This window comes from Procambarus clarkii, chromosome 33 (assembly GCF_040958095.1).
Source record: "Procambarus clarkii isolate CNS0578487 chromosome 33, FALCON_Pclarkii_2.0, whole genome shotgun sequence".
NCBI classification, from domain to species: domain Eukaryota; kingdom Metazoa; phylum Arthropoda; class Malacostraca; order Decapoda; family Cambaridae; genus Procambarus; species Procambarus clarkii.
In genome coordinates, this window is record NC_091182.1 from 5,645,400 (window position 1) to 5,662,171 (window position 16,772).

Sequence of the window (16,772 nt, forward strand, 5' to 3'; positions counted from 1 at the left end):
ACTGATTCGTTGACGACTTTTGTTTGAACCACAATGCTGTAAATGCTTCACCCACGTACTACAAATACAAATAATCGCCAACATAATAAACACCTAACCTAACCAATGCCTAAATATGTACCGTTTACTAATTGTATAACAATATTTTTTATGTATTTCTTATTATATACTGCTTATCACATAGACCAACCAGGTTGTAACACTTGCACCAGAGAATCTTCTAAGGAACCAAATCTTTTGTATGGGACTATACCTCATTTTGTTGTACCAATATCTCTTCTCCGTTGTACCCATAGTCGTTGTCTCTTGTGTAGCTCTCGTATCTCTAATTCCTTTATTCGTAGTGAGTCTTCAAAAATGTAATGGCCCTCTGAGGCCAATGTTACAATTGGCGGTCATTCCATGGGTTGTCAAACATTATTGAATCAGTTGACCTGGTTCCTATTCTGGGGGGAGAACCACAGCCTTCTCTGGGGGAGGGGGTGGCCCCTTTTACCAAGTACCCGCAGGACATTACATGGTCTGTTACAGCTATAGCTGCTTTGTAGTGTAACTGGTCCTGGTGACCAGGCGTCTCCTCTTCTTAGCCTCTTTGTCTGTGCCTATCGTTGTCTCCAGCTTGTTTGCCATATGAATTATTTCTGTTCAATCGACAGAATCTTTTATTCAATCTTTTATTCTTTCAATCGACAGAAATATAATTTTTCTGCCGTGTTCTGGGTGCCTGCTGTAGGAATCATAGTCCTGTGTACTCTTTGAAATCCTTAGTCAAAGTCCACAATTCATCTAGGTCTGCTCAGAGTACTAGTTCCATCATTATCACATACAAACAAGGATAGAACAGACTTCCTGGTTTCATGTTTTCTCTCAGTTGATGCCATTGATGAGTTCTGTCAGTAGTGCTTGCTGCACAATCCTGGCTGTGAAAGAAAAATCCATAATTTGGTCTAGTTTCGCTTTGCCTAATTATCTAGTGACCTAATAGACAAATAGCAGACAAATGCGTAAACGAATGTGACGGGAAACGTTGGTGGTCGTGCAGTCTCTAATACCAGTCACAAAATATTAAAAAAAAAAATAAACTGCAAAGGTGTCTTCACAGTTAGGTAAACTGTAGGATAAAGCAGAGGGAAAAAAAAACATTTAAAAAATAATTTACTTTAATTTATTTTTAAACAAATTACAAAAATATCCAGGCTTGGCTCTAATACAAAGTGTGCAAAACAGGATGAACAATCAAATTTACGTTACGTTAAGGTGCAAAATATGGTGCAGAATACTATGGGCTAGACTGACTAAATCCGTTACCACACAATGTTAACAGGTCTACTCAGTTGAGCACACAGGAGTAATCTAACTCATGTTGAGCAAGAACGCCCAATTTATACAGAATATCAGCCGGGCAGATGGCGCTGGTGACTTCTTTAACTATTAACCGGCTGTTAAACTGCTTGTTTCGGAAGGCGTGGTCTCCCAGCAACCCAGGTGCAAGGTGGGGTGAGGGTCGATGGGGTAGGTAGACTGGTGGTATTGTCTAGACGTCTGGAAGTAGTAGTTGTTCTTGGCTGCAGTTCTTGATTAAATAGATATGAATGAGTAGAATAGGTGATAATGGAGTAGGCCGAATCTGTTCCTAGAGATTTTACCGTGACAAATGACAATTCCATAAAGTAATGTCAAGGTTTCATGGTGTCGTGGACTAGTAACAAGGAAGGTTAGACCTGCCTTAGTGTGAGTGAACCCTTCAGACCTGGGTGCACAAAACTAACCCTCTACGTTCTCTACCTATGATTGGAACAACTGAGTGCCACCGATGACTTGCATAGTCTCCTCTGGTGATCTGGGCGTGCAACAACTCTTGCAATATCCTTAGCCAGCCCAGCCAGAGTCCAGCCCATAGATACCCAGCAAAGGCAGACCTTGGTCCCAGACCAGAGAATACAGGAGTGCACGGATGGATGTGCACTCCTGTAGATTCCACGCTGATATACATCTGGTCATACTCACTCACTCAACTTAACACAAGTGAAAATCCTTTCTCTCATACCAGGACAAACTTGTGCCACCTCCTTGCTCTTCTGGGTGATGTAATCAATAATGTCTGTGCAGTCTTACTTTTTGAGCTTTGCTACCTGTGATTATATATTATAAATTTTGTTTCCTTGTAATTTCAATTTAGATATTGCAGGCTTTGGCTTTCTGGTCCCTTCCCTGAGCAAATTATCCCTTCTTTCACCATATATTTAAACGTAAAGACAGTGTTCACTCATTCCCATGGGTCTTCGAACTTTATTTCCCATGCATGTGAATCGTTCAGTGAATTCGAGGTAAAGTCAAGCTGGTTAATCATTACGTGTTGATTACATGTTGGATTAAAACGTTTGTCATGTCCAATAGTTTAGCTCGCTCGCTGTGCCACCATATGGTTCTTGTATCTTTCAATGGGTGGAGTCCCTATGATTGGAAGTCGGAATCGATTTTTAACAGGCGACAGTCTGCCCTTTCAGTTATGGTAGGAACTGCAATGGTTGTCATTTAATGGGGGGTATATATCACAGCTACTGTCTTTGGTCCTGCCATCGTCATGGTGACTGTTATGTAGTCTTTGAACTCCTCGCAGCCTGGGATATCAATCTCCTGAAACCCTAATCCTTTATCAGCAGGGCCGCGACTCCTCTCCTTCCTTCCCTCTGTAGTGTGAGGTGTAATGTTGGCGCGAGTACACAGCCTTGTGGCACTCCAGCATTAGGGTCCAAATAGTCAGTGTATTGTTGGAGGAATCTTTTATTTTGTAGTTGTCAAAGAAGTATTTTATCGGACGTGGAAGGTCATTCATATTTTACATCTAGTAGTAAAGCCAGTGTGTCGATGGCTTTTTCAGTCAGTCAAGTGTTATGATATATTGTGTGGTAAATGTGCAGCTTCTCAGTATGTTAATGTCTTATGCAGGTCGGTTTGGCCTGACTCGGATTTTCAGTAGCGTCGCCCAGTCTTGGGAACGTTTTGTGCTGCCCATATACATAGGTTTCTGATCTAAATAAATCACAGGTTTATATGCTGGTGTTTTCAGACCGTTGGGAGTCGGTAATTTCTCTTTTACCAGTGTTAAACAATATAGTCTTGACAAGAGATGGACACCTAGGTCTAATTCAACTTCTCCTTGTTACACGCAAATTTGGCTACAGTCAGTCATTATGGTGGGTTATATTTGTGAGATGGTATCCATACATGAGATTCTGAACCCTTTATTCTGCGACTATTTATAAGTGCAATTATGAAGCTCTTACTGTCGATCATGCTGGAAAAGTTTTGAAGAGCAGACTTTGAAACACAATTGTCACCACCTCCTGTGACTTTATATATACTGAGAGCTAGTTGTAGTGCAGCAGCAGTTTGTACAGAGGTCAGCCAGTTGTTTAACCTGGCACTTACTGTGTGGAAGTATTGTTCCTGTACCTGCATACTGCTGCAGTCCGTCCTGTAGATGATTGGACTGGGTCATCGGTGTAGACAGTACTCATGGGATCTTGAAAGTTATGACGAGAGGCAATTATTTAGTGTGACAACTTTGGAAAGAGCAGATTCTCATTATCTTCCTTAGTGGCAAGTGTATATGGTACTTGAATTGTGGGAACAGATGAAGAGGAATATCAGTTGCAGGTATATTGCATTTAAAAGGAATGTTCAGTTTGATTAGATTGTTGGGATTTTACTCGGTCATTTATCATACAAGGAGTGAGTTGGTATGTTGCACCACTTAATACGGTGTTAACGGTACAGAATACTTTGTCGCCGAGCAAGGCTGGAGATGTAGGGTCTCATGACTTTAAGGGAAAAGGTTGAGTTGACTTGTATGATTCTCTAGTATAGTTGGAAGCTTCAGTTCTTCCCTCAAGTTAATGATTCATGTGCATCTTGGGGTACCAAGAATTACCCTCATGGCTTCATTATGTATTACTTCCAATTTGTTCAAACAGGCGAGGAAGATAAATGCAATCAACTAACAAGTGTTGAATAGTTTACCATATTTAACATTAATACCAATTTTCTTACCAGAAAGTATTTTCAGTGATTTGTCTTTTAACCTAAGTTGAAGGTCGTTTACATTGTCACTGATACCTACTCAAAGATATTTGTGCTGCCTATATTTGTTTTGGTTGTTGACTTTGAAAGCTTGAGGGACATTGATTCATTTTAGGGAAAAGAGCGATGGATTAAATTATATACAAAACTGAATTCGATGCTTTTAGCAGCGAGTGAATCGCGTAGAGCTTGCAGTCACGTTTGGGTATTCGAAACAATACAAATGTCAGACATAACAGATGACAGCTTCATCAGCTAGTGTGGAATTATCAGTTATTTGTTTTTTTAGCACATTGAACAATGATGGGCTAAGCACGCCTCCTTGCGACGAACTCGACTCAAATGGTGCAGAAAGTTTACTTATGAGCCCCCTTGAAAGAACTGAGGCAGTTGTGATACAAGGGTACCCCTTGAGGTATGTCAAGTATAACATTATCTCCAAAAGAGGTTAATTGTTCTAAGATTAATTCCCCTTTTTGATGAATCAAAAGCAGTTTGGAGGTCAATAAATGTCGCCCGAGAACATGGTCCCTGTCAAATAAAATATTCAGTAAAGCAAGTCTGAATGCTTCTTTCAGGAAGTAAACCATACAGGTTAGTAGCAAGTTGGAATCTAATTTGAATCATTCGCCTGTCGTGTATAATGTTTTCAAGAACTTTAAACTTACAGGATGTCAGAGATGGGTCTGAAGGCTCCAAGAAATCACATTGTGATGTATCAATGAGAAAATTAGGTGCTTGTGAGCAGGATTCGAATCTCGGCTCTGGGTAATCAAAGACAGGATAATCAGGGTGAAAGAAACGCTACCCATTTGTTTCCGCCTCCGGCGGGGATTGAACTCGGAACCTTAAGACTAGGAATAATAAAAGCTGTCCACTCAGCCGTCAGGTCCCTTTGCAGCAATTAGGCAAATAAGGATTCACAGAGGAAAAAAACATTTTTCAAGGTCGCTTCAAGGAACATTTAAAGTAGATTGTGTGATGCCATTAAGGTTTAGAGTGAGGAGATAAGCATTACCAGGTTAGTGTCAGCATGAAGGAAGGTTTAGGGGGTGTGAGATACAATACCTGTTAGCAATGATTACTTCCCATACAAGAGTAACACCCAGTCGTGACTGTCTGCCCTTCCGTTCGTCGGCTGACTGTGGTGACTGTCTGCCCTTCCGTTCGTCGGCTGACTGTGGTGACTGTCTGCCCTTCCGTTCGTCGGCTGACTGTGGTGACTGTCTGCCCTTCCGTTCGTCGGCTGACTGTCCCGACTGTCTGCCCTTCCGTTCGTCGGCTGGCTGTCCCGACTGTCTGCCCTGCCGTTCGTCGGCTGGCTGTCCCGACTGTCTGCCCTTCCGTTCGTCGGCCGACTGTGGTGACTGTCTGCCCTTCCGTTCGTCGGCCGACTGTGGTGACTGTCTGCCCTTCCGTTCGTCGGCCGACTGTGGTGACTGTCTGCCCTTCCGTTCGTCGGCCGACTGTGGTGACTGTCTGCCCTTCCGTTCGTCGGCCGACAGTCCCGACTGTCTGCCCTTCCGTTCGTCGGCCGACAGTCCCGACTGTCTGCCCTTCCGTTCGTCGGCTGACAGTCCCGACTGTCTGCCCTTCCGTTCGTCGGCTGACAGTCCCGACTGTCTGAACCGCCTCCTCCCACTACACATTTAACGTGTAAATAATGTCGATGCATCACTAACTGTCCTGACCTAACCTAAATAGTCTTATTGTGTACAGGAACGAAGTGTGTGATATAAACACCATCATCCCTCGGTGCCCCCTCTTAAAGCTCATTGATCTAACAGTATTGTTATTCCACCATTCATCTACCAGTGATCCATTGTCCTATTAATGCACCATTCATCTACCAGTGATCCATCGTCCTGTTAATCCACCAATCATCTACCAGTGAACCATCGTCCTGTTAATCCACCAATCATCTACCAGTGATCCATCGTCCTATTAATGCACCATTCATCTACCAGTGAACCATCGTCCTGTTAATCCACCATTCATCTACCAGTGATCCATCGTCCTATTAATGCACCATTCATCTACCAGTGATCCATCGTCCTGTTTATTCACCATTCATCTACCAGTGAACCATCTCCTTGTTAATCCACCATTCATCTAACGGGTCACACCATTGTCCACCGCCTACCAGCTCCTCTAACACTGACCTATAGTGATAGCCCCAATGTTTATTTTTTAATTAGTTGAGAATCTTGCAATAACGAACCAACCCAACCTAACCTGCAAGGTTGTGTTGGATCGTTAATCAACCTAACATAACTGTGATGTGTTCGTCATCCAGTGTATTAAGCATAATGCAATATGCTGCGATTGCTCTGTATATCTGAGGCACATAACAATACAACTGGATGGGTACTCAACCCTCTCGAGGGAAATCTTTCCTTAACCCTTTGACCTGCCTCACAAATATGGCTACTCTCCCCAAATTTAAAAGGTTTAGACACGTTCCAATCAAGATAATTGTTCTTTGTTATGCATAGTTGATACATTAAATAATCTCTACAAAGTGTTGAAAAGTGAGTTGTTAAATAAGATATTTCCGCTATACTTACCCACTCACCTGAGGACACCTCGCCCAGTGCTGGACACGCCAGGGATGGTCAGGTAATCTTCGTCTCCAAGACTCGGCCTTCACCTGTTCTGGCACTGACAGGCTAATGGCTGTGGACATGGACACGTCAGTGGAAGACAATTCAACACACAAATAATAAGTTCGTGAAAATCAAATCCACATCCAGGTGACCTTATTTACACAAGATGGTGGCTGTGACCACACCTAGGTGACCTTATTTGCACAAGATGGTGGCTGTGACCACACCCAGGTGACCTTATTTACACAAGATGGTGGCTGTGACCACAGATGGGTGACCACTGTGGTCAAGCACTTACAGCTGCTTGAGGTTCAGGAACCACCAGGAGGATGATGGTAACGTTTATACCTGTAGTACTGAGGCGTGAAGCGCTAGAGATTGTTGGTAGTGTACACAGTAGGGGACATGTGTACCTGTAGTACTGGGACGTGAAGCTGCTAGAGATTGTTGGTGGTGTACACAGTGGTGGACATGTGTACCTGTAGTACTGAGGCGTGAAGCTGCAAGAGATTGTTGGTAGTGTACACAGTGGTGGACATGTGTACCTGTAGTACTGGGACGTGAAGCTGCTAGAGATTGTTGGTGGTGTACACAGTGGTGGACATGTGTACCTGTAGTACTGAGGCGTGAAGCTGCAAGAGATTGTTGGTAGTGTACACAGTAGGGGACATGTGTACCTGTAGTACTGGGACGTGAAGCTGCTAGAGATTGTTGGTGGTGTACACAGTGGTGGACATGTGTACCTGTAGTACTGAGGCGTGAAGCTGCTAGAGATTGTTGGTGGTGTACACAGTGGTGGACATGTGTACCTGTAGTACTGAGACGTGAAGCTGCTAGAGATTGTTGGTGGTGTACACAGTGGTGGACATGTGTACCTGTAGTACTGGGGCGTGAAGCTGCTAGAGATTGTTGGTGGTGTACACAGTGGTGGACATGTGTACCTGTAGTACTGAGACGTGAAGCTGCTAGAGATTGTTGGTGGTGTACACAGTGGTGGACATGTGTACCTGTAGTACTGAGGCGTGAAGCTGCTAGAGATTTTTGGTGGTGTACACAGTGGTGGACATGTGTACCTGTAGTACTGAGACGTGAAGCTGCTAGAGATTGTTGGTGGTGTACACAGTGGGGGACATGTGTACCTGTAGTACTGAGGCGTGAAGCTGCTAGAGATTGTTGGTGGTGTACACAGTGGGGGACATGTGTACCTGTAGTACTGAGGCGTGAAGCTGCAAGAGATTGTTGGTGGTGTACACAGTGGTGGACATGTGTACCTGTAGTACTGAGGCGTGAAGCTGCAAGAGATTGTTGGTGGTGTACACAGTGGTGGACATGTGTACCTGTAGTACTGGAGCGTGAAGCTGCAAGAGATTGTTGGTAGTGTACACAGTGGGGGACATGTGTAAGAATGTTACTTGGCTGCCCTCGCTACTCTTCTCTTGAGGTTATCTTGAGATGATTTTGGGGCTTAGCGTCCCCGCGGCCCGGTCCTCGACCAGGCCTCCTTTTTGTTACACACACCCATGAAGCAGCCCGTAGCAGCTGTCTTCCTCCCAGGTACCTATTTACTGCTAGGTAACAGGGGACATCAGAGTGAAAAACTTTTTGCCCATATGTCTCCGCCGCCCCGGGGATCGAACCCGGAACCTCAGGACTACGAATCCGAAGCGCTGTCCACTCAGCTGTCAGGCGCCCACTCGTCTGTCGTCTGATACAGGTTGTTACTGTACACACACTTCCAAAATGCTAAGTTGTCTTGGATCTGACATGCTGCGACAAAACAGCCAGGAACTTGTCTCCACTATTGCGGGATACCTTCTGACCCTCCTTGGTGCTCTCAAATAGGCACTGTGCCACTGGATCATTAGCCAAATTATTCTCATCCACACGAATAAATAAAGGATGTTCTGTAAAAAGATGAACCATCCACTCATTATGGTCCTTCACATCCGTCACAGTGTACACAAGGCCCCCGTTCACGCAGAACGTACCCATATACTGCCAGAAGTGATGCATTGATAATTCTCCATTTGTACTTGGCTCCTTTGAAGTGTGGATGACGAAACAGGAACATTTTGCTTAAATGGCCTTTCTCAAAGAAATTTGGAAGGTACTTCATTGCATTAGTACGAATACAAGCTACATTTTGATATCCGCCAGGCACATCCTTCTTATCATCTCTCAAGCCATGAATGCGGTCAACAACAAAGTCTGGCACCTTCACCCGTATTTCCATGCCTAACATAAGCGTGTCAGGAAAAATCTGGGCAAGGACAACCAACACTCCTCCATAGCTATATCCAATGTCAGCAAATTCCACCTTCTTGGTACTGTCTGCAGACAAGTACTTGGGGAAAGTATGGACTCAGGTCCATTGTAATTCCAATTCCAGTCCGGTAATTGGGTTGAAGTGAGCACACAGTCGATAATTTTTCTTCTGTGGTCATTTAGGCATTTTTAGTGAATTACTGGAGAGCTTGGCAAGGGAGAATAGGTTGTCTCTGGAGGCCTTTTTCTCTCCATTATTTGAGCAGTGTTGTTGGTTGTGGGGCGAAGAGCACACGTGGCCATGTGAGCACCGAGCACCGTAGTCCCGCTCACCACTCACAACACTCAAACCCAACACGACGGCTGCAGTTGCTCATCACATAGCGCTCATGTGAAGGAATGCTCATCACATAGCGCTCATGTCAAGGAATGTTCATCACCTGGCGGTGTTAGCATGAGCAGGAACCTCTTGAGCTCTCAGAGGTTATGACGACGGGGTCGTCTGCTGGATGAGGTCTTCTTGTAGACAATCACTACATAGCACCTGTTGGACTTAATGTTCTTGTATTAAATGTTCTCAGACGAAACATTTTGGGTTCGCAGCAATCTCCAGTGATACGAGGAAGTGAACTTGCACAGCTGTTGATGTAACATGTTGACTGCATGTGTGTCGGGCCTCCCGGAGTGCGTGGGTCCCGGAGGGCGTGCCGCCGGAAGTGCGTGATGTTCTAGAATCTTTAATAATTGGGAGGGATCATGGATGTTTGGTATGTGTCAAGGCCAAGACGCTAATAAAAGTATACCATAACTTGGTCTATCCATTAAGAATTGAGTGCAGCTATAATACAAATTACGAGTAGTGAAGCATCAGGCGAGAGATAGAGGTAACTAAGAACTATAGGCTGTGGCTAAAGCTCATAATGACCTACATTACTAGGATGAGCCTATCACAAGCCGTGAGACTCGCCACTGGTACAGCAGAGGACACACACGGGTTTGTTCTATGGAAAACTTCAGACTTTGAGCAGTTATGAGATCAAATCCTCGCTGTTTTGTGAGGAACAACCAATTAGTACCCAAACTCTGATCATATCTTGTTTGGAAGGAACGTTGAAGATTTCGTCTGCAATTCTTTTATAAATACAGTTGTTGACTATTTGCTGTTTGCACCTTATGCAGGAGACCCACAGTTACCACAGTGGTCTGGTAGCTCAGCTCCCATGACCTATTATTTTGTGTGAGGGCATTACCACTGACCAGGTCACTTAGTCATACCCTGAAGGGCGAGGCAATACCCTGTGGGTAGTGCCACAAAGGGGCATTTTACAAGGTGCACTGAGCTTGCCTGTGAAAGGTAGACCAAACAGCTCAATTAGGTGTTAGGTATCCCTGATTACAATGTTAAAATCACTTTAGACCTCCATTGGAGTGAAATGAATTTCTCCAGACCTACGAGTGACTTTGAGATTAGGGTGGGCAGTGAATCTGTCCTCACTATGGGGAAACGACATGGAGAAGTTCAGGAGAAAGGGGAAATGGAAGCCTTTTCCTGGTAACGAGGGACAGTGCACCGAGGTACAGCAAGTAGAGAAGGAAACTGCTATCAAGGCTACACAAAGTATTTCTACCAGCAAGACACCAGATATAATGAACCTAGAGAGGATAACACCAGTCATACACCATCCACTGTCAGACTCGGCACATTTTCCCAAATTCAAGATAATGCACAGTTAACTTTTCTATAACATGTGGAGTAGTAACGGCAATGGAAGAGGCAACCAAAGCTCAAAATTCCCATCTCAGTCAACCTAAAAGGATAAATTATAATGACACAACCAGACCAAAAGACTGCAATTTATCTAGAAATGGTAATATTCCTGCAAGGAAAATCTGTGTGCTTGCTCAAGCTGGACCCTTCAGAAAGACGCGCACGAGTCGTGCTGTTGGGATACCCAGTCGACGTAACACTAGATCCAATACTAAAACACAAGCAAATCTGGAATGCAGAATGATGGCTCACAAAAATATACAAAAGCAGCTACACGTCAGGTTCTTGTGACCGTCATGGGATATGTGCCAGAAACATTCGGTCATGGAAGTTGGAGAATGTACAGAGACCATACGTCTCGGAACCCCTGCGCGGCTTCAGATGTCAGAAATACGGCCTACATCAAACACGCTGCACCGAGGAGGAGAGATGTGGAGTGTACAGCCTGAGGCATCCAACCAAAGACATTATAGCAAAGCACAAGGCAACCCAGACCACAGCAGCCAAATGTCCAAGTTATGGTGGCAAACATCGTGTATGGAGGACAACCTGAGCCACACGGAAAGAAAAAGTACAGACGGCTGAGGTCAGGATAATCAGACCAGCACAACATCAACCCGTTCTCACACAAGACAGTACATATATGACTAGTGCTTAAAGTCAATATGTGGAATGTGATTTAGTACATATGTGATATATTCCCAGTTAACTTTTTTACCAAGGCTCAAACTCTTCCTCACGTACCAATTTACGTCTCACAGTACTCGTCCATCAACGTAGATAGCTGAATAGTCGTGATTGGTTCAATTATAACGAAAATTGTAGTTTTCAGGTCCCACATGGGTTGTGAAATTCACCTACTATTGTCCATGCTCTTATAATATTACAGATCAGCTACATCCTATTGAAGGCTCGTAGTTTTGTTTTGAGAAATATTAGTTGTTCTTAGTAAATTATAATAAGCACAATAAATTATTACATAGAATAAGTGCTTCACCAATCAATATTATATACCATAGTTTGTGCTTTAGAAATCTTTAAAGAATGTTTTGTAGGAACGCTAACAGAAAACGATGTTATGTTGGAATGTATATAGGGTAAACTACTGCAAACAGGATGGTATGGTGTGGATTATTGGAAACTATAGGATTAGTATAGGGTCCACTACCACCTGTTAGGTGGGTAAGGGGTCCAATAACACCCGCAGGATGAGTATGGGGGTCACATCCACCCACAGGAATGGTATGGGGATCACTTCCACCCACAGGAAGGGTATGGGATCCAATACCATCCACTGGATGTGTATTGCGTCCACTACCACCGACAGGATGGGTATGGGCTCACAACCACCCACAGGATAGGTATGGGGTCCAATACCACCCACAGGATGAGTATGGGGTCCACTATAACCCACAGGATGGGTATGGGGCTCCAACCACCCACAGAATAAGTATGGGGTACAATAACACCCACTGGATATGTATGGCATCCATTGCCCCCACAGGATGACTATAGGGTACAGTATCGCCCACAGGATTAGTATATAGGGTTCACTGCCGCCCACAGAGTCGGTATGGGGTCCACCGCCACCCACAGGGTCGGTATGGGGTCCACTACCGCCCACAGGGTCGTTATGAAGTCAACTACCGTCCACAGGGTCGGTAGGGGTCCACTACCGCCCACAGGGTCGGCAGGGGGTCCACTGCCACCCACTGGGTCGGTAGGGGGTCCACTGCCGCCCACAGGATCGATAGGGGGTCCACTGCCGCCCACAGGGTCGATATGGGGGGGGTCCACTACCGCCCACAGGATCGATAGGGGGTCCACTGCCGCCCACAGGGTCGGTAGGGGGTCCACTGCCGCCCACACGTTCGGTAGGGGTCCACTGCCGCCCACAGGGTCGGTAGGGGGTCCACTGCCGCCCACAGGATCGATAGGGGGTCCACTGCCGCCCACAGGGTCGATAGGGGGTCCCTTACCGCCCACAGGGTCTCTATGAAGTCAACTACCGCCCATAGTGTTTGTATAGTGTCCACTATCGCCCATAGTGTTATTATGGGGTCCACTACCCCTCATAGGGTCGGTATGGGGGTCCATTACTACCCACAGGGTGTGTCTGGGGTCTATTTTGGCAATACTGCTTTTCCAATCTCATTTGTTGTTCAATGTAAAATATTTGTTGCTCGACTTGCAACAATTTATATATATATATATATATATATATATATATATATATATAGTATAGTGCCTTTGCAATAATGTACCAATGTGTGTATTTTCATAACTCGTTTTAAATTGTTGAAAAATAAATAACTACATTGTGAATGCAAGTCAATGTTTACATGCTAAATCAGAGTTGCCAGATTCCGCTTAAAATAGCAAATTGTGCTTATTTTCAAAGCTTGAGAATTTAGCTTTAAAGTAGTTAAAAAACTACGAATTTCGCAATTTGCTATGTACTTTAGTGTACTATTTTAAAATAAGGTTGGTTTTTAAGCTGCAAGTCATATGAATCTCAAAAAAAGTATATTATTAACAATCTTATCTCCATAGTTCACTAGTTTCTGTAAATCAGATCTGGTAACTGTAGGCCAAGTACTGGAAGACTCAAGACACAATGTGTTGAAGCTATTCTCTTTGAAGAAGTCATCTCGACAGGATCTTCCAGCTCCAGCTATAAAACTTCACCAAACATGGATCTACCTAGTACATCAAATGGTAAGGAATTACTAAACTGTACAAAGTTTTATGCTAGAACATTTGTTACAGTCCCCTGTTCTATGTGTACTCCATCACATAGTGACGGAGTATGTGGGAATAATTTTGTTAACACTGTCCATTTGACATGGTGGTGGTGTATGGTGCTGGTGGTGTATGGTGCTGGTGGAGTATGATGCTGATGGTGTATGATGCTGATGGTGTATGATGCTGATGGTGTATGATGCTGATGGTGTATGATGCTGGTGGTGTATGATGCTGGTGGTGTATGATTCTGGTGGAGTATGATGCTGATGGTGTATGATGCTGATGGTGTATGATGCTGGTGGTGTATGGTGCTGGTGGTGTATGGTGCTGGTGGTGTATGATGCTGGTGGTGTATGGTGCTGGTGGTGTATGGTGCTGGTGGTGTATGGTGCTGGTGGTGTATGGTGTATGATGCTGGTGGTGTATTATGCTGATGGTGTATGATGCTGGTGATGTATGATGCTGATGGTGTATGATGCTGGTGGTGTATGATGCTGGTGGTGTATGATGCTGGTGGTGTATGGTGCTGTTGGTGTATGATGCTGGTGGTGTATGGTGCTGGTGGTGTTTGATGGTGGTGGTGAATCTGACACTGTCATATATATATATATATATATATATATATATATATATATATATATATATATATATATATATATATATATATATATATATATATATATATATATGAGGGGTACCACCTCTGGTGCAAGTGTAGGGACCCATAGCCTCGGAGAAGAAAATAAAGAGTACTCAGAGAAGACCTTGTGGATCCTCACTGAACACTTTCATATTTTCTTCTCCTACCACCCTTATTCTTTTGGTATGTGTGTATATTTATCTAACTTTATTTGAAAACGTCATTACACAAAAAAAGTTACAATATTGATTAATATATATATATATATAATTTTTTTTTCTTCCAATAATATAGTATTCGCTTGAAATTAACAGCCTGGTCAATCAGGCTGTTGGATTCAACTCCTCTCAGTTTTGTTATACGAGTTACAGCATGGTTAATCACATCCAAAATTAAAGTTATTTCCAGATGCAGTCCTAAAATTTTTAACATTGCTCTCACTAGTGTTAATGTAGATTATTTCATAATTTAAATAATATATTTAATTACTGTAGTACATTTTAACAACAATTTAACTTATAATTTTTGCAGCATAGGTCATTTGAATATAAGTATTTTATTAGAAACTATTTCCTTCAGGTCTTCAGGGAAAATTCTTGAGGAGATGCACAAACTGCAAACAATGTGTGCATGTCCGAAGCAATGTTTGCAAGTTCTGCCAGTGTGACTTCCGAAACAGTAGAGAATTAATGAAGAAAGAAGAGGAAGCCCGTTTTCTACTTAAAGGCAAGAAGGCTTTAGAACGAAATACAGCAAGCCGGGTTCTACGAAGGATTGAAAATCAGGTATTGAAGTTTGTCTACATCTGTTGTATTCATTTGTATTCTTCTTATGCTGAACTTGCTTGATAAGGTATAGAATCAACATGAATAATGCTGTACAGTACTTACATACTATTTGTTTATTTATTTATATACAAGTTAGCACACTGGGATTATGAGAGTACATAGCATTGATGTTTTTACATTCTTGTAAAGCCACTAGCACACAGTGTTTTGGGCAGGTCCTTAATCTAACAGATAATTTTAAATAGGCAATTTAAAGCTTAAATGGAAAAAAATTGGCTGGTACATTGTAAGAAAGTATCACAAAGATTACTATGTACATTAAAGTAAAATTTGAGGGTTATCAACATATAAATTGTAGCATAATTTGAGGAATATTTCAAGGTATAATATAGTAAGATATGCATTCAATATAACAATCATGATATAAGGTGATAGCAATGATTACAATGGAAAAGTTGTATGGTTTAGGCACATATATTCTGGCATTGGATTTCATAAGATACAGTGCGAGTTTAATACACTAGTTAGGAAACTATCAAGAAAAAATTTAGGTACTTTTTGGTTTTATTTTTTAAAATGGCAGAAGTTGGACAGTTTTTAAATTTGTTAGCGAGTGAGTTCCATAGACAAGGTCCCTTTATTTGCATAGTGTATTTACACAGAATAACTTTGACTCTGGGGATATCAAAGATATTTATATATATATATATATATATATATATATATATATATATATATATATATATATATATATATATATATATATATATATATATATATATAATTTCAATTCAATCATCTCTGTCATTGATGTATATGGCAAAAAGTGTGTGGCCCAATACAGCACTATGTCTTAACGTAATGGGTCCAAGGGCCCATAAGGTCTCGACAGCATTAAGGGCCCTTTAGCAAACCAGTGTGCTGGGGCCCCTATGACACCCATGACGTCTTTGTATCATTTCAAGTTTGTACATGTACTTCTTAAGATATGGGCACCATACAACTGCTGCATATTCTAGCTTTTGTCTAAAAAAATCATGAACAATTTATTTATTATTTATCCATGAATGCCAGAACTAAACCCTGTGGTACTCCACTCGTGACATTTCTCCAGTCCAATACATTGCCTCTGATTACTGCCCTCATTTTTCTATCAGTTTGAAATTTTTTAATCCATGTTAGAAGCTTACCTGTCACCCCTCCAATATGTTCCAGTTTCCAGAACAAACTCTTATGTGGAATTCTGTTGAATGCCTCTTTTAGGTCCAGATAGATGCAGTCAACCCAACCATATCTTTCCTGTAAAATTTCTGCGGCTCGATCATAGTAACTGATTAAATTTGTTACACAGGATCTTCCATTTCAAAATTTTTTATTTTTTATTTTTATTTTTTTTCCAGCACGCACAAGGAAGCTTGATGCAGATAAACTTACATTAGGATCAGAAGGTGATAGCGATAATGCCTTGGAAAAAAATCCTGACGAGCTACAAGTGCAGCAGGTGCATAAAGTCCAAAAAGTACCGCAGGTGCAAGAAATTCAACAAGTACAAAAAGTTCCGCAGGTGGAACATTTACAAAAAGTTCCGCAGGTGCAACAAGGGCTACCATTAGCAATCATTCAGAAACAGCAAGAAGTACAAGTAGTAAAATTTGAACCACAGGGAACTACACCAGGAAAACAGTGTAGTAACAACGGAATGGGAATTTTAAAATACCTGAGGAAACAGGTAAAAAAGGACAAACAATAGAAATGGTTCCTTACACCTTATTATTTGGTAGTTTATAGGTATTTTACTTATAATACTTTATATTATGTCTACAGTTTATAATTTAGTTTACAGTTAATTTACTTTTCAACTTCCATATCTTACATGA

The 16,772-nt window shown here is 42.4% G+C and overlaps 1 long non-coding RNA gene and 1 pseudogene across 1 annotated transcript in view; one reads left to right on the top strand and one right to left on the bottom strand.

Annotated features, from left to right (window-relative positions):
* Positions 1 to 16,772, top strand: part of LOC138370852 (uncharacterized) — an 88,972-nt gene that overhangs the window by 16,369 nt on the left and 55,831 nt on the right. The gene's annotated exons all lie outside the window — the stretch shown is intronic.
* LOC138370658 (tRNA (guanine-N(7)-)-methyltransferase-like) lies at positions 8,433 to 9,257 on the bottom strand (annotated as a pseudogene).